The sequence below is a fragment of the Molothrus aeneus genome, chromosome 3 (genome assembly GCF_037042795.1).
Source record: "Molothrus aeneus isolate 106 chromosome 3, BPBGC_Maene_1.0, whole genome shotgun sequence".
In the NCBI taxonomy this organism is placed as follows: domain Eukaryota; kingdom Metazoa; phylum Chordata; class Aves; order Passeriformes; family Icteridae; genus Molothrus; species Molothrus aeneus.
Genome location: NC_089648.1, coordinates 1242292 through 1266065, shown reverse-complemented (window position 1 = coordinate 1266065; position 23774 = coordinate 1242292). Strand labels below are relative to the sequence as shown.

The window sequence follows — 23774 nt, the reverse complement described above, 5'->3', positions numbered from 1 at the left end:
GAGCAGTGAGGGTCAGTATTTACCCCTGTGCACAGGAAAATGCTAAATGATAAAGCACAGGAGATGCTAAATGACAAAGCACAGCTGAATTCTGCATGGGCTGTGCACAGCCAGCATGGCAGCACACACAGACACCCCCATGCACACACAGCACCCTGCACACACCCCTGGCTCCCAGAGCCAGCCACAAACACCCAGAGCCACAACCAAATCCTCCTGCACGGCTGTGCCATCACCACAGCAACAGCAGCAGTGTGTTTCTTGATTATCAGCCCCTCAGTGCAGCATGACAAATGGCACCAGATCCAGTTTGACACAGCTAATGGAAAAGTGCTGAAAGGAATATTAACGCCTGGTATGTGAACTCATTAGAGAGATGCTTTAAAATGCATGAAATGGGGGGAAAATGTGTTCTTTAATGAACAGAGAAATAAAATCAGTGGTCCTGCAAAGGCTGTGGTGCAGGAAGGGCTGTGTGTGTGCAGTCATGAGGCAGGAGAGTGGCAGTGTTTGTGCAGAATCCCCCTGCAAAGCAGAGGCACTGCTGGAAACACTGCTGCCAGCTGCTCTAACTGGGCACTCATGACAGGCTTCATGGGCTCCTCTCACACTGACACCCTTCAGGGTGAGAAATGCACTGCTGGAAAGGGTAACAGAAATAACAAAGCTGTGTTAGAGCTTCTAAACTATACCTGATTTAGAGAGTGTATTGAAAATCATGTGTCGCCTGTCTCAGGGAAGGACTTTTCTTTCTAGAAACAACCAAAATCAGAAGGAAATGCAGTTGTTTTGAGATGCAGTCTCTTCCCCAGGAGGTTGAGAGTACTGAGCTTGGTGGGAGATGAAAGCCCTGCACATCCAGAAGGGAGAGAAATGGCAGGGAAACATTCCAGCCCCGTTCCCACATTGCTCCCAGTGCTGCCTGGGGCAGCTTCCAGGGTCTGGCAGCCCTCTGGAGTCAGTAGCAGAATAGCTGGGAAAGATGTTCCCTGGAAAGATTACTTTTCATTAAACATCTCCTGTGAGTCACTTGCACCAAACCAGCATTTTGCAGCAGAGCAGTTGCACAGGGTTGCTGCAGTTGCATAATGCAGGAGCTGTGGGGGATGACAGTCCATAGGTTGGGCTGGAGTGACTCAGTAAATTCCCATTATTCAGGCCTGGTTTGGAGGCAGGTTTTGCCTAGAGAGTGTGGAGTGTGCAGCCAAAGTGCAGCTCTGTACCTGGAGATGATCTCTTGTGGAGTGCCAGGGATCTGTAAGCTTTGTGTGGCATTGGTCGATGTGCCCAGGAAGGGGAGGACTAATCCAGGTGTGCTTTGATACAGAGCCTGGCTCTAGGATGGTCAAGGCAAAATTTAAACGTTTTAACATTATCTTTTAACATTGTAGCCCAGTATCATAAAATTGAGTTTTCCAGTCTTGAGCATGGTGAAAGTTCACGATTTTTGTTCTTTTTCCATTACTCCCTAAAAAAATATGAAAGAAAAAGCAGTTTTGATGTTCTTGTGATAGAAAAATCCTTCTTTTTAAATCTGCTAAGTATGGGGCAGGAAATCTCAGCTTTGGTGCATTCCATCAGCTTCCCAGCTCTCCAGACTGGCCCGTGGTTTATAGAAATAAAGTCATGCACAAGAGGAAGTTATCAGGCATAATATTACCCTGCTGATAATGGAGGGAGTCTCTCAGCCTTTTTTATTTCTCCTTTTCTCTATATCCCCACTTTCCCCCATTTCCCCTGCTCTCCTACTTGTCCTTCTCCACCTTCCATCAAGCTCCTTTTCTCAGTCTGTGGTTTCTCTCTCCTGCTCTTTGTGTAGCCCTTATTTTCCACTCTTACACTCCCTGTTCTTTGCCATCGCTGGCTGCTGTCACACTTCAAGGAGTGCCCACAAGTGCCTGTGGGAATGGGGGCTCTTTCAGAAGGAGCAGCCTGAAGGGGAGAGGTGTTAAAGAGCTGCCACGAGGGCTCTGCACGTTTGGGAGCTGGGCTGGGAACGGGGGAGGCATTCCCAAAGCTTCCATCAGATGGGAGAGAGGATGCACAGGTCACAGAGATGTGTGCAAACACTGCAGGTGCAGAGGCAGGAGCTGCCTGGGGCAGGTCAGCCCATTGCAGAGCCTGGGCCCTCCCCTCTGCTCTGCTTTGGTTTTGAGAGGCCAAACACACACAGAGTTTAGGGATTAGAGATTGAATCCCATTGAATACAAACCTTTTCTGCTTATATTTTCAGCGTGCCTAAATCTAAACATATTTATACCAAAACCCTTCACCATATATTTCCCTTTCAGACCTGATCAGCCATTTACACAGTCCTGTTCATTGTCAAAGACATCTCCAGGAATATTCTACATTTCCTTTGATTTCTTTCACATTTCTTACAGCAAGGTGACTGCTGACAAGCAATTACATGCCAGTTTTAGTGTAACAAACTCTTGATTTATACATCAAGGAAGCCCAGATGTATAAATCACTTGGCAACAGAAGCATCCCTCAATTAGGATGAGATAAAATGAGGAAAGCTGATTTCTGTGATGCCATAACATCACCCACTTTCTTTTTCTCTTGCAAAAGGTGCTCTGCAAGTTCACATTATAGGACAGACAATGAGTGTAGGAGTGTGCTTTAGACACCCTAAAGCAGCAGTGTTGTATCACACCAGCAGTGCTGTACAGTGCATTGATAGCCAGGGACACTGAGAATTGCATCAGATAAAGGTGCTGAACAGGCCACAGGTTTGTGACCCAACACACTGGGCCCCACAGGGCACACAGAATTCTTCTGACCTCTGAAGTCTTACAAATGGAGCAGTACTTAGGAGCCAAGCTGGTACCTGTAACCTCACTAAGCTGGCCAGCATGAATTTGAATCACAGTATGAGGAAATGGGGTAGATAGAATCCATCTGTTTACATTGATGAAGAAATGTGGTTTTCTGTATGTCACAGTAAATATTTGGCTATTTGTGCATAGGCACACATGCTCACTAGCTATATTAAGAACATGCATATGCTATAATTTTAGAGATTTAGTTTGATGCATGTACATTTTGGATGCATCTGTTAAATTACAGTTATTCACAGCCTTGCAGGAATGGAAAATTCACTATCACAAAATTCTGTTAGTGATTTTCAAACTGGCATGATCACCACGTTAATTACAGTGTGATTCAAACCTTTGTTTTTTACTTTCTTTCTTTTTTCCCCCTGTCCTTTAAAATTGCCTGCTTAATATTCTGCTTCTCTTCTGGAAAGACAATGAATGGGGAAAAATTCTGCCTGCCCATTGAGAGCCTTCCTTGGCTGTGAGCACAGAAAATGGCACAAAGGAAAGGGACCTCAGGCAGCTGATGGGAATGAAAGGTTTGGTCAGGAGAAGGCAGCACAGGGCACTAAGCATGGGAATGAAAGGTTTGGTCAGGAGAAGGCAGCACAGGGCACTGAGGATGGGAATTAAAGGTTTGGTCAGGAGAAGGCAGCACAGGGCACTGAGGATGGGAATGAAAGGTTTGGTCAGGAGAAGGCAGCACAGGGCACTAAGCATGGGAATGAAAGGTTTGGTCAGGAGAAGGCAGCACAGGGCACTGAAGATGGGAATGAAAGGTTTGGTCAGGAGAAGGCAGCACAGGGCACTGAAGATGGGAATGAAAGGTTTGGTCAGGAGAAGGCAGCACAGGGCACTGAAGATGGGAATGAAAGGTTTGGTCAGGAGAAGGCAGCACAGGGCACTGAGGATGGGAATGAAAGGTTTGGTCAGGAGAAGGCAGCACAGGACACTGAGGATGGGAATGAAAGGTTTGGTCAGGAGAAGGCAGCGCAGGGCACTGAAGATGCTTTCAGAGCTCAGGAAGGGCTGTGCTGGGGTAGGGCTGATCAGGGGGTCATGGACCCATCTCCTTCCTCTCACCCTGTAGAAAACACAGAATATCTGTGCACCACCCTGCCAGCTCCAGTGGCAGGAATTCCATCATCCCTGCTTGGCTCTAAACTGCCCTGCTGCTCCTTGAATTGTGTTGGGGATTTGTTAGGTGAAGCACATGGGGCATTTTGAGGTGTTCAGATAACAGAGGGTATAGAAATGCAAATATAGGAGGAAGTCATGAAGATCATTTCACTGAGAATAATCTGCCAGATAAATTCTCCTCTCAGCAAACTGCAGTGGCTCTTCCCTCCTAGGAGAGGCTCTCTGCAGTGCTTAACAGGTACCTGCTCCTCAGAAAGAGCCCAAACAGATTTATCTCCTCAGCCCAGAGATTAACACATCCTGAGGAGTGACAGATTGCAAAGCAGAGAGATGGATTGGCAGTGGAGAAGGCAAGTGAAGCATCAAAATGTCATCCTGCATTCATTGTGTCTGTGGCTTCCCAATTAATGCACAGAATCTCTCCTTTTGATGGAATCCTTACTCTAGAGCTGCATAAACCCTTCTGCCTAACACTGTTTGTGTTTTCCCTCCTGTTCATTGTGAAAGCCTCGTTTGATGGCTTGAAGACAAATGTTCCCTTCCTCCTCATCACCTTCCTCTTCCATTTTTCTGACTGGAAATTACATTTCTTATTTTTCTTCATGTTTATTACTCCAGCATTTCTCCTTCCTGGGATTATTTAGATGCCTTTGCCTCCCCACCTGCCCCACCTGGTGTGGGGGATAGGGAAAGCTCCATCACTGAGAGCTCTTGTACCTAAATTGAGATTAACAGTGGTAGATCTGTAGGTCCCACACTCTTTGTTGTGTTGGTACAGTAATGAAACCTATTTTCTGTCCCTGCATGAGTTTTCTGCTGTATTCTGGTACATCCTGGTAGGCAATTCCTGCTCCTGCAGATGGGGTGAACTGACTCCTTATTGCCCTAGCTGAGTAACCACTCTGTGTCCACCATCCCTTGCTCAGCTCTGGAGGTGTGCAAGTACATTTAGGGACTGATCAGCACCCTCCAGTGATTGGAACTCCTGGGTTTTCCTTTCATTTTTATCTTTTGCTGAAGGGCATCATCCCAGCATTTTTATCTTCCTTACACATGGAGTACAAAAGCTTTGTAATGCTCACCCTGACTGGAATGCTGCTGTGTCAGTGCTCCCCCAGTCACCCTTCCCTCACCCATTTGTCAGATTCACTCCCTGCTTGTTGAATCATAAAACAAATAATGTGACTTTCTAGCTCAGAAAAAACATTGCCCTTGGAGCTGGTAACATATTGTGAGGAAATGCATTTGGTGTTGGTTTGTTGCGTTCATTGTCTGCCTTGCTTGCAGATGCTGTTACTCCCTGTGCAGAGGGCACTTAGCAATGTCCTTTCTGTCCTCACTTGCTGATTGTTTTCCAAGAGCTCTGCTCTCCAGTAACTTCTGTGGTGGCTTTTCAGGTCAAGGCTCCTGTTTGTCCCTCTGAGGCTGGGCAGTTATTGTCCGGTGCACAGGCTGTGACAAGATGCAATATTAATAACACAGCAGGGCAAATCGGCAGTGGATTATTCCTGCCATGGGGAGAGTCACAGCTTGGCTTATGTTTTCTGTGAAAAGCCTTCAGAGCAGTAACTGATCCCACTCCATGTTTTGCCTTACTAGATTTACATTTTCCTGAGCAAGTATTTGGAGAAGATGATCTCTGCTATGCCATACTCTGTGCAGCACACTCTTGCTGTAGTATGGGAAGCACAAATTGCTCTTATTTAACACAGGATTCCACAGGATTTCTCAGCTGGCCTCCCAGTCCTGTTTGCAGCTCTTGCTCCTCCTCCTCCTGTCACTCACACTCAAGTCCTTCATCCTCAAACCAGAATTCCTGAGTGCCTGTGCAGCCCTGGCTCCTTAGTTACCCCAAGGGAGGCTCCTGAGACACCAGGGGAGCCCCCCAGCATCTGCCAGCTTCCCCTCCAGCTCAGGAGGAAAGGCAGCCACATCCAGCAGCACTTACACAGGATCTGTCCCTTACTCATTTCATAGAATGGCTTTTAGAAATGTTTTCAGCACTCAGCAGCTTCTGGTTCAGATATGGTGTCTCTCATATGCAAGTCCATACAGAATTTTGGGGTTTGGTCTCCTGAGCCTGTTAACTGGTAAAGAAACAACATTTCTAACCCCCTTTAAGTTCCTCTTTTCCTGCCTCTAAGCCAGCTTTAACCCCCAACTGAATGATGTCTCCCCTCTCTCTTTTTTACCCTGGGTGTTGCACTTCCGTCTCTGATGCAGAATACAATGCTGGAATTCACACCAAAACTGTGCCCTTGGCCTCCCTGTGACCCCTTAATTCCACTGAAATGGCTTCCTTGTTCTTGCTGGGTTTCAGTTTCTCTTATCCACCCATGAAACTCAGGATTCATTTCCCTGGGAGTGGCACTGGGGGATATTTCTGAGGGTTCTGTTCAGTTAGGGCGTTGATCCCTGGCAGTCCATTGCACCTTGCGCTGTCCATCTTTGGGGTCAGCTGGTGGCCTGGACAGAGGGCAGCCCTTTGTGGGGCTCACCACTGGGACAGAAGGTGGTGCTTCCCTCTCTCCTGACCCTGCTCTGCACCCATTTCTGTCCCAGTGCCTTGTCCTGCAGGATTTTGTGTCGCTGGCTGCCCTGGACACTCACCCAGCTGTGCCTGGCTCCCAGAGCTCAGGGCAGCCCCAGCCCTGCCTGGATCCCAGCCCATCAGAGGAGCAGTTTCCCTTCTGAGCTGCTAGCAGCCAGGCTTTCCCAGTTCCCATGTTTTCCTTGTCCTTCCCCAATTTGTACTTTCTCTCTGCCAAGCTCTCTTGGCAGCTCAGGGAGGAGTGCTGCTGGAACACTCTCTGTTGTTACAGGCTCATGGAGTGCTTTGCTTTTGCCTCTGTCACAATTTCACAGCAGAAAAGTTTCAGTCATTTCTGGGGTGTTCTTGACCCCTGCAGCTGGTGCTTCCTGCCATGCAGGGACACTGGAACAGGGATTTCTCAAATAACAGCCAGGGAGCTGCCACAGCACCAGCAGTGGGAATGGTGAAAAGCTGCTGGAACAAGGAGAGCAGATAGACAGGAAGGCAAATGTTTAAAAAATACATTAGCTCTATTAGAAGATACTCTTCAGCTCCCCGGGAAAAGGAAACATTGAGAATAGGAGGGAAGGAAGGAAGGAAGGAAGGAAGGAAGGAAGGAAGGAAGGAAGGAAGGAAGGAAGGAAGGAAGGAAGGAAGGAAGGAAGGAAGGAAGGAAGGAAGGAAGGAAGGAAGGAAGGAAGGAAGGAAGGAAGGAAGGAAGGAAGGAAGGAAGGAAGGAAGGAAGGAAGGAAGGAAGGAAGGAAGGAAGGAAGGAAGGAAGGAAGGAAGGAAGGAAGGAAGGAAGGAAGGAAGGAAGGAAGGAAGGAAGGAAGGAAGGAAGGAAGGAAGGAAGGAAGGAAGGAAGGAAGGAAGGAAGGAAGGAAGGAAGGAAGGAAGGAAGGAAGGAAGGAAGGAAGGAAGGAAGGAAGGAAGGAAGGAAGGAAGGAAGGAAGGAAGGAGTGCATCAGAGAATGAGGATATGGACACGTGTAGGTGGTGTGGAGGAGAGGAATGCTTGGAGAGAGGCAGGAGGGAGATGGAAATTGGGAAATTTTGGTGTTCCATTGCCTGCCAATACAAAGCAGTGCCAAGATGCTCTGGTACAGGCTGTTCCAAGGTAGCTTCAACTTCCCCAGACTGGTGAATCTAAAGTTTAAGGAAGATTTATGAGTTGCACTGTGTGTCTTCAAAACAGAAGGAGTAATTCTTTTACTGTTGCATTCATTACAGATAGACATATATCTTTATATGCCGCTTTAATAACAAAAAGCAAGGAAAAATTATTAAAGTTAAGACTAAATATTCTACATTTGCATTTCATTAGTTCAGGAATTTTAACTTTTGGAAAAATTAAAATTTTAAAAGAGAAATTGCAACTGTAATTGTGGTGTTAAGTTAAAGCCAACCCTCTTTTAAAGAGTGAGAATTGACACTCCAGGAACCACTCCTCTGCAGAGACAAGAAATTAATTTTACCTTGCATGCCATCAGATAAAATTATTTTATTTTATAAGAATTATTGGAGAATTTGCACAGAAGGCTCTTGGAAGTATTGAGGTGCTTCCTGACTGACAGAAGTGCTTTATTTGTTCTCATGGGAGCTTTGCTGGTGGCCATTTCTGCTGCACTCCCTTAGCATGGAGCAGCTCCGTGTTTTGATCAGTCAGGTATCTCTACTAAGATTTTGAATCTAAGATTTGAGGAGTAACTAAGTAAGGGGCAGTAGGTTTTACTGTCAAGAAGAAAGACAGGCTGTATTTAATCTGTGATTTTGCTTGTGAAAACAAGTCAAAGCTGGCTATAAATTTGAGTTTTGCTTTTTAATGCTGTATGAGCAAAATTGAGTTTCTGTTGCTCATGATCTGCTTCACCTACAAACTGTTTGAAGGAGATTTTACTCCCCCCCTAAAAAAGAAACTCAGGAAAGTATCAAGTGCCTTTGCTGCCAATCCATGGAAAGCTGGGCAGCATTGCTTTAGTGGCAAGCAAAGAGCAGGGTAGGACATGGAGGTGTCAGATGGGAAATGGGTGCCATTTTCAGAGCTCAGAGGTGCAGTTTGCAGCAGAGCAGGGGCATCCCTGGCAGGGCTGTGCTGCAGCCTGGCTGGCACCTTGGGCAGCTCTGGCAGTGCCCTGGAAATGCCAGATGGAAATGCCAAGCTGGGAGAGGGCAGGGCAGTGTTTGTGATGGGGTCAAACCTGCCTGGCACTGGTGGTGCAGGGACAAGGTCACAGTGCTGTCATCCCCTGGGAACAGCACAGGGACACAGCCACAGGAGCCTTCCAGTGCTGCTTGTGGCTTGGAAAAATCACATGGTACACAGGTCATGACTTTCACCACAGAGAGAGGGAAAATCTCCTCCTGTTGATCTTCCCCCTTGCCTGTGTCCTTCTCCATGCTGTGGTTTTTAAGGATTTTTTTCACTCCCTGAACTCTGCATTCTCCTGGCACATGCTCCCAGCCATTGGGCTTGGCTGTGTCCTTGTCCTCAGCCTCTTCCAAACTGGGAGCTGTTTGAAATTCCTGCTGTTGGCTGTGGGACTTGGGGCACATTTTTGTCCCCTTTTGGCTTAGGCTTCATTACAGCCCTAGAAGCACATCCAGACTCGTCCCTGTGGTGCAGGGACAGCTGTGAGCAGAGCTGACAGCTCTGGAGCAGTTGTCCCTGCAGCCAGGGGTCTGGGCAGAGCTGTTTATCTCCAGGGTGATTCACAGGCTGGTGCCATGCACTGCCTGCCCAAGCAAACATTTTGGATACCATCAATTTTTTTGCCCCTCTGACTTAATTTAGGCATTCCATGTGACACTTTAAAATAAAGAATTCCCTAGTGGTCCATTATGGAAACAGAGTTTCTCTTGGCCTTTGCCCAGTGTTATACCAAGGGATCACTTTTAAGGGCATCTATTGTAGCTATTGCCTAGAAAAAGCAGTTCAGCCATAATAGGTTGCTTGTGTACACTTTTGGCAAACCTTTAAATATTTACACTTTCTAATTTATGGTGTGTGCTCCCTTCCTTAAATAAAGAGCTATCCTGAATATTATCCATCTAACTCTTCCAAAAACACAAACTGGAGCACTAACCCAAACAAAACTCTTCCATTGTAGTGCTATTCTTAGTTTACCCCAGTTCCACACTATTTAAGAGATTTTTTTTTCCCTTTTGTGATTGTTCAGTGCAGGTGAAGCAGTTGCAAACTCCTGTTGGAAGGATCTAAAGAGCAATCAAGGATGAGTTTTACTAAATTTCTCTCTTCCCTTTAGAAGACAGACTTGCCCCCAAAAGGACCTTTTTCTTCAAAGTATTGTTAACATAACAGTAGCAACCTGTGTTTTCTATGAAGGATTGAAAGATAATTAATTTTTAAGTTGAAACAAAGAGAGAAAAAAAACCCCAAACCAGTGGATTTGTCAGCAGAAGGATCAGGGGATGTAACTTCTGATGAAGCATCTCTGTTTACTTTGTTCTTGTTTAAGGAGACTCTCTTCACTTCTGTTTGTTTTTTGTGGCACCTTGTTTATAAACTGCAGGGCAGACAGTTCCCAGCCCAGCTCAGTGCACAGACACCTTGGCTCCTTTCCACACCACAGCAAATGAAGCAGGCACTTGCCCCCTGCACAGGCTTTTCATTCCCAAAGCAGTCAGACCCACAGAGGGGATGTTCTCTGCTGAGCAGCCCAGGGGAGCCTCCCTGCCTCACTCAGGGCTGCCTCTGTTTGTGAGGCCCCTGCTCAGCCCCTGGGCTCACAGCTCTGGCACTTCCAATGCACTAAAATGTGATTTATCCCTGCCACAGCCCTGTTCCTGCAGGGAGGTCAGCTCATCTCCGCCTCCTTGGGCAGCTCTGGCTCTGCAGAGCTCTGGGAGCTTCAGTGGGGGCTGAGGGCAAGCAGGGACCTGAAATGTGTGACAGGGGCACTGCCCAACCAGGCCCAGAAAGGACCTGAAATGTGTGACAGGGGCACTGCCCAACCAAGCCCAGAAAGGACCTGAAATGTGTGACAGGGACCTGAAATGTGTGCAGGGTCACTGCCCAAACCTGGGGGCACTGCCCAAATGGGGGCACTGCCCAACCAGGCCCAGAAAGGACCCGAAATGTGTGACAGGATCACTGCCCAAACCAGGCCCAGAAAGGACCTGAAATGTGTGACAGGGGCACTGCCCAAACCAGGCCCAGAAAGGACCTGCAATGTGTGACAGGGGCACTGCCCAACCAGGCCCAGAAAGGACCTGAAATGTGTGACAGGGACCTGAAATGTGTGACAGGATCACTGCCCAAACCAGGCCCAGAAAGGACCTGCAATGTGTGACAGGGGCACTGCCCAACCAGGCCCAGAAAGGACCTGCAATGTGTGACAGGGGCACTGCCCAAACCAGGCCCAGAAAGGACCTGAAATATGTGACAGGGACCTGAAATGTGTGACAGGGGCACTGCCCAAACCAGGCCAGGCTGGTGCCTGCCAGTGAAGCTGTTCTGTACACAAGGGTGATGGGGAACAGCAGCTGAGGAATCACATCCTGCAGAAGGACACAGTGAGGGTTTCCCCTTGTGCTGTGAGGATCAGCTCTTCCAGAGTCTGATGTGCTGCTCAGGACTCAGCCACCTGACACAGTACTCTTAATATTGCATTAAACTTCATCCAAATACTTCATAGGTTATTGTTCTCTGGATAGTAAAAGCTCCAATTTATGCATAAAGGTTTGGCTTAAAACCTGTTTGAGCTCCCTTTGATCTAAAAGGAAGAAGGAGTTTCTCTGATTTTTCTTTTTAAAAAGTGGTGCTTGGTATTTTTTCCAGGACTGTTGTGCTTTCCTCAATAATGACATAAATGCTATTTTTTGCTACTTCATCTGGATTATTTTCTCTCCCCAAACTGAATTTATGGCAAAGGAGAGAACTTTAGGATATACTGCTTTCCCATGTAGATCTTTTCTTAAGGCATAAAACAGATACAAACGCAGGAGCTTCTTTCTTCTGTTTGACTGTTTGATTGTAAAATATTTCTGTTTTCTCTTCCATCCACAACTGGAATATTCTTCCTAGTCATCTTCCCAGTCCTGGGAACTTCTTAACTTCTTGCTGAAGGTAACACCACGTGTGGCACACAGACAATGTGATTATATATTCTGAGAGTAGCCCTGCAAATCTTTATTCAGTAATAAGATACTTGGTTTGCTGATAAGTTTTTATTTTAGGCAGCATCCTGCCAATTATTTTCACTTACTCTGCCACCTACAATCACCTCATTAGCAGTGTCTACACTGTGATACAACTGCTTCTCCCTGTGTTTGTCCTTCCTTTCCTATGTTCCCCAAATAAACACTATTAATATGTGATGGGATGGTTTCCAGGCAGGCTCTGTCGCCTCCTCCCCAGTGTAAAATGGGATGTCAGACTTGTTTCTCTGCAGGCTTTTTGGGTTCTGTGTTCTCCTGGCCCGAAGGATTTGTGTTTTAGCAAGCATTCTGCTTTCATTTAGGAGAGTTACTGAGTTGTGTGTACCCACATTCACCACCCCTGAACTCTCTGGTGCTGAACTTTCACCAGAGGAGCTGCTGAACACTGGAGACTTTAGCAGTTCCACTTCATTTATTGGTGCCAAGCCCTTGAAATATCTGTCAAAAGCTGAGGAGATTCAAGTGGGATTAGGGACCACTTCAGAAATTTAATGTTTTCAGCACTGAAGTTCTTGTTGACTGATAGTTTGACAGGAGCTAAAACTGGAACTGCAGGACTTAGGCCAGTGTTTGAGGGGTCAGGACCAGGAAGGTGTGCTCAAAGGTGGGAATTGTTTTACCTGTCTGCTCTAGGACTGTTTGTCCCTTGGCCAGCCCCTGGTAGCAGCCAGGGGCAGAGGCAGAGCCCAGGTCTGAGCTGTGCTCTGAGCCAGCCTGGCAGTGTGGCACTCCTAAAGCCCTGAGCAATTTAGGGAAGCTGGCCTACAGTGACCAGATGTCACTTCCATTATTGTCACGTCCCTTCACAGTGGAGCTCATTATTGCAGAAATTCCCTGCTCCTGCTGATCCTGTAAATATACCCGTGACTTTGAGCAGGGACAGAGTTTCCCCATGACTTCCCACAGGTTTGGTTGGGAGCCCTCCATGAATTTTGTCTGTGTCCTGTCCCTGTTCTCTTCTCTGGAGCAGACACATGACTGTTGTCACTATTTCTTTGTGTGGTGCCAGCATGGGGTGCTGGCTCTTCATTAGCTGTCCATATGTACAGCAATAACTTCTGTAATTACTTCTGAGAGTGCCTTTAGGAAGCAAGGAGGTGGCACTCCCACATCCTCAGGCCCTGTTGCACAGGGAAGGGAGGCACCATGCCACTGCCCTGCTGGAGCAGATGTGCCTGGGATGCAGAGTGCACGTGCCACATGTGGGCCAGCCATGACAGAAAAGGACAATTTTAATCAAAGTCTCTGCATTTCCCAAGCATTAGGCAGCAGCTTGCTGGGAGTGGAAGTGGGTCACACATTGTGCTGAGTGATTGTGCTTTGTCCTTTGCCATCTGGCAGCATGAATCAACGTCAGCTGCGTGCAAGCAGAGCTCTGCAAGGTGACCTTAGCAGCAGGAGCACCCTGGGCAGGGCCTGCAGGAGGCTCACCTGCAATCCTGGCAGGGAAAACCCCAAAGGAAGAGGGGTGGGACTCTGGGAGCCCTCATGGCCCGTTTGGGAGTCAGCTGTTGGGCAGTGCAGCCATGGGGTGGCATTGCTTTCATCTCTCCGTGGATATTCACACCTCAGGGCAGGGCCAAGCATCCACTGGAGCTCAGAGCAGGTGTAAATGACATGGACGGTGCCAAAAACCCCCGGTCATTATGGTCAGTTGTTCCTAGAAATAGAGATTGCAGGTATTTATTACCCTAGGATATGTTTTTGAGGAAACCTAGCTTCAGAAGCAGTCTGATTTTAGAGGTCTCTGAAGCTGAACCTGGCAAATAGAACAGGTATAGATAGAAGGTACAGATACAGTGAAAGGAATTTGTAGCTCAGTCGATGTGACACTGTCAAGACAAATTTAGCTGTGAGTTTTAAATGTGTGGGTCTGAAACAAAAATCAATAGACAATTCCAAAAAGGAAAATTATGTGTGATAAAAGTTCCTTGTGGTGCTTCCAGCTCAAACCAGTACAGTGTTTTTGTGCATTGAAGGCTTTGCTTGGTTAACTTGCATTTTGCTGCCTTACTTTAGGTGTCAATGTTTGAAATCTTTGGCTGAAGCTTCTTTCAGAGTGAATTATCTGCAGGACACAATTAGAATCCAGTTCTGATGGTTCCCAGTCCTGTTCTGAAACCACCAATCCCAGAAAGGAGTTTTGTGGTCTACTCAAGTTTTCCTAGTTGACTGCATTAACAGTGAAGTCAGAGTTTCCCCTGTATGGCAAACAAGAGGGGGGAAAGGCAGATTTATTGATTCCCAGGTTCCCTGCTAGCTGCAAAAAGGATTTAACACGTGCCAAAGCTGCAGCAGAGAGGTTCCCTGGTACCTTGTGGACAGCAGCAGCAGCATTTCCCTCTGGCACAGGGAAGTGCAGGAGCATGGAAGCCATCAGCCTTCCTCAGCTGCCTTCCCAAGCTGTGACTCATGTGGTTAAAAACACCACCACAAAAGCAGAGTACAATGCTGCTGTCTGCACACAAGCACTCTAATTTAAACCGTGTGGGGACTAATTGTCTTCAAAACCCAGAGTCATTGGGTTTCTCCAGTTACAGCCAGGCCCTACTGGAGTTTACAGCTTCTTTTGTCATTATTTTTGTTATTGCTATCATTATTATTTCTGAAAGCATTTTGTGGGAGCATAGAAGCGACTCTTCTTGCCCAGCAAATACATCAAAGCACATTTATCTGTTTCTCCAGTACTAAAGCAGGGAAAATACTGCTTAAAAGTGGGTGTGAAGCTGTTGTGAGGTGGTCAGGATGTGAGCAGGAGGCAGCCAGGTGTTTATACCTGCCAAATATATGGGGAATATATTGCCTTGTATTTTCAATAGATGAGGAAAAAATGGTATTTTTAGTACTGAAGCTGCTAAGAAGTACATTCATCTAAATTAGTGTGTCTCAGAGAAAGTTTGCAATAACTCATGGCACATGTCCATGATATATGGAGCAAGTAGAACATCTAATTTTGATTTAAGGTTTTTTTAGTTTTTTTTTTTTTACATAAGTATTATAAATTGATCCGTGACTCCAGGATGCCTTGGGTATATCTAGATTTGTGATCAGTGCACAGTGTAAGTTATTTTTAGATGTGAAATGCTCTTGCATCCACAAAGAGTGTGGTTATTCACTGCCATTAATGCACTGGGGAAATAAGTCATTCCAGGGCTTTAAAGTGGTTTGCAACCATCTTTGGCTCTACTGGATTTAAATATTTTCCCAGTTCTCATGAGCTGTTCAGTGGGATGAGTCTGTTTCTAATTGATCCCCCAGTCAGACATGACAGTGTGGTCTCCAGGTTCCAGTTCCTGTGTCTGGGTGAAGTTCAAGGACACAATTTGAAAGCCTTACACAAACTTCATGAAGGGCACTCAAGATGGTGGTCCCTGCTGAAATTGTGAATTCTCTCTGAAGTTCTCAGTGTGAATGGCAGAGGTTTGGATCAGTGCAGCAGCAGGCATTTCCTGGGCTATCACTGGAGTCTTGCAGAAATCCATGGAGTTGGATCATGGTGGGGACTCTCGGTACAGATTCATATCCAGAGCAGGGCTCAGAACTCCCCAAAGCCATGGCTGGAGTGCCAGCTCCATGTGAGCACTGTCTGACAGGAGCCAAGGGCAGCAGCATTCCCTGGTAATGTACAGACCTGGGGAGCAAATGGCATTGACCCAAACCTGGCAGCTCAGAATGCCAGACAAGGCCTGGGACACCTGCACAGGGAACATGGGCAGCATTCCTCATCCTGCTTGTGTAGGTGGATTCTCAGTCATTTCCCAGAATCTATTCATTTTGGGGGGTTTACATCATGCCATTTACTAACCAATTCAGTCTAACTTTTACTTTTAATTAGGAAAGTTAATTGGAAAATGTCCTTAGAAATTAGGTTTCTCCCTTGACATGCTGTAAATAAATAAGTTATGTTGGAAAACAAGATGAAGATAAACAAAGGGCTGTTTCAAGCCAGCAGAAAAAAAGGAGCAGCTTATTTCTCTCAACAACAAAACTACATTTTATCATCTAAATATCAACACATTAATATTTATGTTTGTCATTATTAATTTGATTACATTCTTTTAATAAGAAATGCAGATAGAATAAGCGTTATTGCAAATATTTGCTTGCCTTTGTATCACTTCCCATGATTTCTGCATGTTGTCAGTGGTCTGGGCTGCCCTGCAGCTTGGAGGTGACCCCAGCTGGGGCAGCTCCCCAGAGCCTGGGGGAAGCTGTGACTGAAGAGCTTCAGGCTCCCAGCCTCCTCCAGCAGGGCTCAGGGTTGCCCAGGGCAGGGAACTCCCCTGTCACTTCATCGTTCCCTTTCTGACAGCATCAGCACTGCTGCTTTATCAGCTGGATAAATGAGACTGAAGGGAACCAAAATGTTGGTGTTTGGTCAGAAGTGAGCAGCAGTGTGTGGGTTCTGGTTGTGTGATCCTCAGAGAGCTGTGTCCCAAGGGAGCTGGGTCCAGCACTCCCCTCAGCTCTCTGCCCTTCTCTCCCCTACAGTGAGATAAGAAACCCCAGCTTTCCTCCTTCCTTGTGCTCCTGGCTGGAAATGTGAGTTCATGGCAGCAGAGTACATCCATGCACTTGATTAATTGGAGCTGCAGCAGCTCCCAGGCAGATGCAGGATTTGCTCAGCCATGCCTGCAGGAATGGAATCATCCTGGGGAGAGAAGAGGAGGGTTGCTGAGGATGCTGCCTGCTTTAGCTACACCACTTTAAGTCATCCATGAATTCAAACTGGAGTCCTCCATCTGTAAAAAATCTGGGCCCTGAGTCAATTTGAAATACAGGAGCATTTCAGCCTCCTTGTATTTTTCCAGGTGTTAGTAGGGCTCCCTCTCTTCAAGAAATTATAATGTTCATGAATTTGCAAGCAGGAACAGAGACCCTAAAACCCTTGGCTGGTTCTGCAGGGGCCTCTCACAAACAGACAGTCCCTGCCCAGGTGCTTCCTAAACACAGTTTCCAACCAAAAGAATTATAGAAGTATTTGAGCAGGAATTAAGCACTCATACAATGGAGGACAACTTGAAGTACTTCTCACTTATTAAAAGTAGTGAATATGCATTCAACACAATTATTTCATTAATTATACACCTATTCTGTTTTCTGCCATGCTATTACTATTACCAAGCACTGTTTAAAAAAATCTACCTAAGAAATTAATAGAAGACTGATTGGGAAAACTGTTTAAATAAGTATTTTTGGGGTGTCCAAGAAAATGCTAGTAACAAAGTCAGACTCTAATTATTGCTTTTGAATGTTATCTCCAGACCATATCTTCCAGAATGACCTTTGGCATCTTTCAAAAAATGGAAAAACAAAGGATAACAGTAACAAAAATTAATGCTGTTTTTCATAGCAGTTAATGGTTGGAGTTCTAAACTGTCCACATGTGCAGTGCTCAGGCAATTAACTTACCTGGGGGTGTGAAATGAAGCTGTAAAGGAGGTGTATCTCTGTGTCACTGAGGATTTGGTGCCAGTAAAGAAGCTTTTGTTGGCACCTGGCTGGCCAAAGCTCTGGTGGTCTGCAGAGCTCTTTCCCAGAGAGCTTTTACCTTTCAGGGTCACTTTTACCATGGTGCCCTAAACTCAGAGTTCTGGGTGGAAATGCAGTCCAGGCTGCTGAGGTTGATTAAATCACCCAAGATGAGCCTGAGCAGATTTTAGGATTTTGATGTGGGAAGGAGGCAAAGATTTTTGGAGGGAAAAAAAAGAAGGGTTGATTTATTAATAGGCATTTTCCTGCTGTAAGTGCATCTTGTGTCAGTTTATGTGGATTAGGGAGACAGGGATGGCACAGCCCTCCTCTGTACCTCTGGAAGTTTGGTGTCATCACAGTGGAGCCCAGCAGGTGCTGCTCTCCTGGGAACTCAGCAGTTCAGGCAGTCTCAAATCCCAGGGACATGAATGCTCTGGGCAATGCACTGAAAGCACTGGGTGGGATCGTCCTTCATTCGGGACCACTCCAAATTTCCATTTGTCATGGCTGTTCCCAAGCCTGTGTACTTTCCTGGCTGACCTGTGTTCCAGAAGAGAAAGAATTGACCTGTTTGTGCCCAGCACAATCCGTTGGGAACATTTTTGTGTGGAGCTGACAAGAGCAGTGTGGGTGGGTGAGGTTAAGCCCAGATGGCACTGCAGATATCCCTTGGCACACAGCTGCAGTATTATTCTCCCCAGGGCAGGAAAGGGCTGCAGCTGAGGCAGAAAGGCTCAGATTTAACATGCCCAGGGAGAATTGCAGGCTGTGTGCTCTGGGTACCCCAGGCTGGGCAGGAAGGCACAGCTGAGCCATTGTGCACTCCACAGCCTGGAAAGACAAATCTCAGCGCTTGCCTCCTGGCTGCCCTGCACACCTGACCTCCCTCTGCCTGCTCTGTCATGCCTCAGAGTAGCTGCTCTTACAAACCCTGCCATGGGGTGGTAAATCTACATCTAATGCCCCAGCTGAGTCAATAGCACTCTGGGTTGGAGCTAATTTTTCAGGCTTATATGCTGTTTGGAACAGGAAATCTGTGATTTTAATTAGCAATAAATAGGAAATAGTCTGCTGCGAATTGATCTTAAGCAGGTACTGCTGTACTAAATTAGTTCAAAATAAGCAGGATTTTCCATTCAGCAAATTGATGTTCAGACATCTTGGCTTTATTAGCAGCAGCTCCATTATCTGTCTGAGGCTAACTTCGGTTTCAGAAAGGAATGAAGCTGAAAATCTGTTCTTAGACACAAACAAATGAGCTTATCATAAAGTACAGAGCATCAGGGCAGAAGGGATTTCCCCCATGCAGTCATTTGAAGAACTAATTGTCATATGTATTCTGTCTTAGCTAGTAAATGGAACTAAAAACAATTTGTCAAAAAAATCAACATTTTTTGCTTGTTAATTCACAGCCATTTAATGTTTAATGAAATTCTGGGAGATGGCATTTTCTTGATGTGTTTGTGAAGATGATCCTTTCATCTGACACTTCATTAGGGAAAGGATTTGGATTTTGAATGTTCTTAGGAAATAAAGCTCCTTTTACTGCAGAGAAAACTGTGCAATCTGCTCTATTTAATACAGAGGAGGCCCTGAAATTGCCTAAGCCATCATGCTCGTCTGTAAGACAGGACCATGCTGTTGCTTTCAACTTCTAATAGTATTAAAATCTGAACCAGTAACTGGTATTTCGTGCAGTTTTGCAGATGGTCAGAGTGCCAGACTGGACTTTCTCTGTCTAACACTCATTGTAGTAATGGAAATACATTTCTGAGAAATGAGGTCCATTCTCTTGATCTCTGTCTAGCTTACGAGTTAGTGAATGTTATGCCACAGATGGTAAAGATGATAAGTAAAATGTTTTGTAGAGACAGAATTTCAGTGATGCTCTGCTTGGACCTTGTGTTGAGGTTTGGGAGTTTTGTTTTGAGCTGAAAGATGCATGTTCTGACTTAATCTGCTGGCATTTATGGAGCTGCTGTAAATTGCAGTGGATTTTTTAAAGGTTATATCTAAAGTAGTCAATATGAAGCAGGAAGGGAATGTTCTTTGCCCAGGATGAGAAACAGGAGTGCCTCTGAAGACTGGTCTTGCTGCAGCTGGGTTCTGTGTGTCTGACTGAAGGGTGGAATTGCACAGGGTGGGTTCCACACATGCTGCTGTTAAAGCAGACATTTTCACTGACATGCACTAGAATTGATCTGATTTTTTTTTGTTTGTTTGTTTCACTGAGTGAGATCAAAGCCAGGACCAAGCTCTTCCTCCTGCATTTCCTCCTCTGCCTGCCACACAGTCAGTCTTGGATCAATTGATGAGCAAACCCAGATCCATGCTGTCTCTGTGACAGGGATTTGAAGGATCTCCTCTGGTCCAGGGAAGATGAGAATATAACTGGGTTTCACAGCCTGCAAAACATGAACACAAGGTGCTGCCTCAAATGTCCCGTGCTGTTTCTGAGTTGCCACAAGGTGGATTTTGTCCTGAGTGTCTGTGCCTGCTGTGGGTGACACCCATGGGGAAGCACATCCCCTGCCCTGGCTTTTCTGGTTTCTTGCTTTGGCCATTCATCTTCTGTTAGTAATACCTACAGGAAAAGAGCCTGAAGCACATCTGACACATGATATTGAAGAGGAACTCCACACACACAGCACAGCTGGAAACAAAGTTTGAGCAGGAGTCATGGGTTAGGAATTTAGGCCAGGGCTGCTTCTGTAAAGAGCAAGACAGTTTTTCTTGGTCCACTGGAGAGAATGTGCTGTTTTCCAGAGGGCCTGGGCTTTCCCAGCTTAGTGGCCAGTGAGCACTGCTTGCTTCTCCTTCAGCTGGCCAGAGTTTCAGAAGAGTTGCCCCCAGAGAAGAAGAATCCTTTAGTCAGCTGGAGCCTTGCTGAGAGCAGCAGAGTGCAGGAAAAGGAGAAGGCACTAGGCAGGAACGTTTCATTTCTAAAAATCTTGGGTTACTTTGATTGCACCATTGCTTAAAATGTTTCCATTTCCCTCAAACTGCTCTTACAGGTCTTCCCTGTCTCTTCAGTGGTGGCTTTGTGCTGCTGTGGTCTCAGAAAAGCCTGCAGGTGTCTGCCAGAGGCAGCACATGTGAGTCTGTGAACAGCTGAGAGCTTGGGATTACTGAGGGAACTCAGCCCTGTGCTGTGAGGCAGCTCTTGTGGACAAGCACGGTTTCCTTTTCCTTCTCCTGAGACACGTTTCTTCATTGTGGTTTTAAGGGGTCATTAACGGATAATTGTGAAGAGCAGTCACGTTAACGAGAGCTGACTGGAGGTGTTAGATCAGCACAATTTATTGTGGGCACTGACAGGACTCTATGTGGCAGCAAGAAGAGAAATCCTGACTAATTATGGCAGTAGTTCTTTACAGGAATGGCACAATAGCTGAGAACACAACCCAGCTTTTCATGACAGCTTAGAAACCAGAAAGATAAAGTGCAGCTTTTTTGGTGGCCCTTTGCACAGGTCACAGATCAGGACACATCCAGGACCATCAGATAAACCAGATTATATTCTGCTTCAATATTTTAAAAGCTTAAACATTTGCTGGATTGATTTCTGGACTTTCTGGTGTTTCCAGAAAGCTTCTGGGAAACCACTGTTAGGTAGACAGTGACTGTGAATAGCAGATAATGTTTAAACACTTCCCCTTGTCATCAGTGTTCTTCTACATCTGGTTTCTGTGTGTGTCTTCCCTAAAATGTTGTCTCAGCAGTAACAAAAGCAACAGATCTATGGCTGCTTTATGATTTGGGAATGTGTATGTATTTTCTGTGTTTTACTACCTCTGTGTCAGAGCTTTCACCAAGAGCTGCTTGATGCAACGTCTGTACAAGCACAAAGGTTCAGCTCACACCACAGTCAAGAAGTTGCTCAGGCATTTTCAAAACCAGGCAATTTTGCAAGCACAGTCATGACCACCAGAATAGAGAAGAGCTTGAAAAATTCAGTGTTTGTTTTAATCCCCGTGTTTCTCTCTGACTTTCTCTTTCTTACACTGCAAGGCCATGCCTGGAGCTCCCAAAGCACTGTGGTAAATATCTGATGTGTGTCTGCTGCACTGCCATCTCCTGGATCAGGAGCATCCCAGGGGTGCAAGGGCACAGACTGTCTTGCTAAAAGCTCCATAAAGAACCGAGGTTTTGAGGGGTGCATACCCTGCTCACTGCTGAGCAGGTTATATCTGGTAACCCTTGGTTTCCTCTGCCTGTGGAGTTCATGCTACCCAGATATCTCTGTCACTTTCCATGGACTGTGTTTTGGTAAATAATCAAGGGGAAAATTCCTCACTCTGGTTAAGTAGAGGGGAGTTTGTTGCCAATTTTGAATGTTGCTTTTTGTTGAAATGTTTACTTATTTCTGATGTTCATCCTGCAGGTAGGTAAAGGCTGGATATTGGCAGATGTGTGCCTCCTTTGCACACCCAAATCCTGGTGTGTGAGCACAACACACAAAGCACACAGACCTTTGCCCAAAGCAAAATGAGCTCTTTAACAGGGAGGCTGGCTAAAAACAGTGCCAAAAGAAAGGAAAAGTGCTCATGTTGCACAAACTAAGAAATTTAGCAAGAGGATGCTTAGTAGTGTTTTCCAAGACTGGTTTTAAGGGAATTTTAAATCCAATCTTAACCTGCTTTCAGTAGTTACAAACCTCACTGAAGTAACTAGGCCAACATCCCCAGCAACAAAATGTTTTTGTGCTGCAAAGTTACGTGTAATTTAGTAAAAATTGCCAATTTTCTGTGAGTTGCTTTATCTGATTTGTCTGTCAGTGGGAGCACAGAACCAGTGAGGTGCATAGATCAAAGGGGCAGGAAAATGAAGTGCATCAGGAGGAGGGATAAGGAACTGTGCAAAATTAAGTAGCTTTCTTATTTCACTTTGCATTTCATCTTATTTCACTTTACATTTCACCTTCTTTGCTGCTACAAACTGTCACCTTCTGCTTCCTCAGCTAATATTTTAGGTTCATTTTGCATGTCAAGATGGTGCAAGCTGTCACAGCCAGTGGCACCCATTTTCCTGAGCATCCTCTGCCCCACATGTATCCCTAACACTCTTTGTGTCAGTGCTCATGCCACAGCTTTACAGCCCACTGCCTGCCACAGTGACAAAGACTGCCAGGAGAAAATAAACAAAATTCATTTCTGCATCATTTCATTGCTGCAAATCAACATGAGAAGGTGGCATAGGTTCCCTTCCACACATTTCTATCAAATCCAGCCAGTTGTTAGCTAATGGTATTTTCTGCCTGCATTGTGACTCAATTAGAAGGGGTTTATCAATCTGCATGGAAGTAAAATGAGGACACAGTGCTCAGACATATTGTTCTGCTTCTTCACCCATTACCAAGGAAGTGACTCAATAATTGTATTCAGTTTAAGAAAATGCTTTGAGAGGAAATGTTTTGTAAAAAATATTCAGAGTACTACCTCGGTTTCTAAGCTCTTTCATCTTTACATTTTAAATGAGAAGCTTTATTTTGTGTTATTGTCTGTTTGTATTTCTTTTTAAAGGTTTCCATCTTCAGTTTCATTCATAACAAACCTGACACCTAAGCCAAAGCACAGGTGACCTCAGTGAGCTCACGTGCAGTTGTTCCATGGCTGGCTGCCACCTGTGTGTCCCCTGTGTGTGACAGGGGTGCCACTGCAGCTCTGGCTGCTGGACAATGCAGACACAGAACTGTCCAGAATACAGGATGAAGGATAAAGTATATGATGTGGGAAGTCAAGACTTTGGTGGCACCAGCCCTGTCATGACAGAGCTGTGATTTAACTTCTGCAAGCAGAACCAAGTCCAGTGATAGACTCATGCAATTGCTCCCATATGGAGCAGTAAATCACTTATTGCTGAAGTAACACTGATTTTAGAGTGAGACAAGACAGTTACCACAATAATTTAGCTCAACAGAGAAGGGAACAAGCTGCAGCCACTTGCAAATGGCAGGGCAGGGCTGTTTGAGGATTGCACTGAGCAACAACCAAAAAGTCTCCCATTTTTTTCACTCCCTGGCTATAATTCCATGGTAAATGCAAGAACTAAGGAACAAACTTGTGTCTTTTAGGTTGCTGCTGGATTACCTTCAGGACTTGGCTGCTCCAGACCTTAGATCTCTCCAAGAGAGAGAGTTTGAGTTCAGGGTGCTCAGAGTGGTGTGAGATGCAGTGAGTCAGCTCAGCAGGACCTTTGGGACAATCTGACAGTCCTGGAGCTCACCAGGGCCTTTGGGACAATCTGACAATCCCAAAGCACTCCAGGGCCTTTGGGACAATCTGACAATCCCAAAGCACTCCAGGGCCTTTGGGACAATCTGACATTTCCAGAGTATTCCAGGGCCTTTGGGACAATCTGACAATCCCAAAGCACTCCAGGGCCTTTGGGACAATCTGACATTTCCAGAGTACTCCAGGGCCTTTGGGACAATCTGACAATTCCAGAGCACTCCAGGGCCTTTGGGACAATCTGACAATTCCAGAGCTCACCAGGGCCTTTGGGACAATCTGACAATCCCAAAGCACTCCAGGGCCTTTGGGACAATCTGACAATCCCAAAGCACTCCAGGGCCTTTGGGACAATCTGACATTTCCAGAGCACTCCAGGGCCTTTGGGACAATCTG

General features: G+C 45.9%; 1 protein-coding gene across 3 annotated transcripts in view; it reads left to right on the top strand.

Moving 5' to 3' along the window:
* The window catches only part of PLCB1 (phospholipase C beta 1), a 328677-nt gene that overhangs the window by 285589 nt on the left and 19314 nt on the right, over positions 1-23774 (top strand). The gene's annotated exons all lie outside the window — the stretch shown is intronic.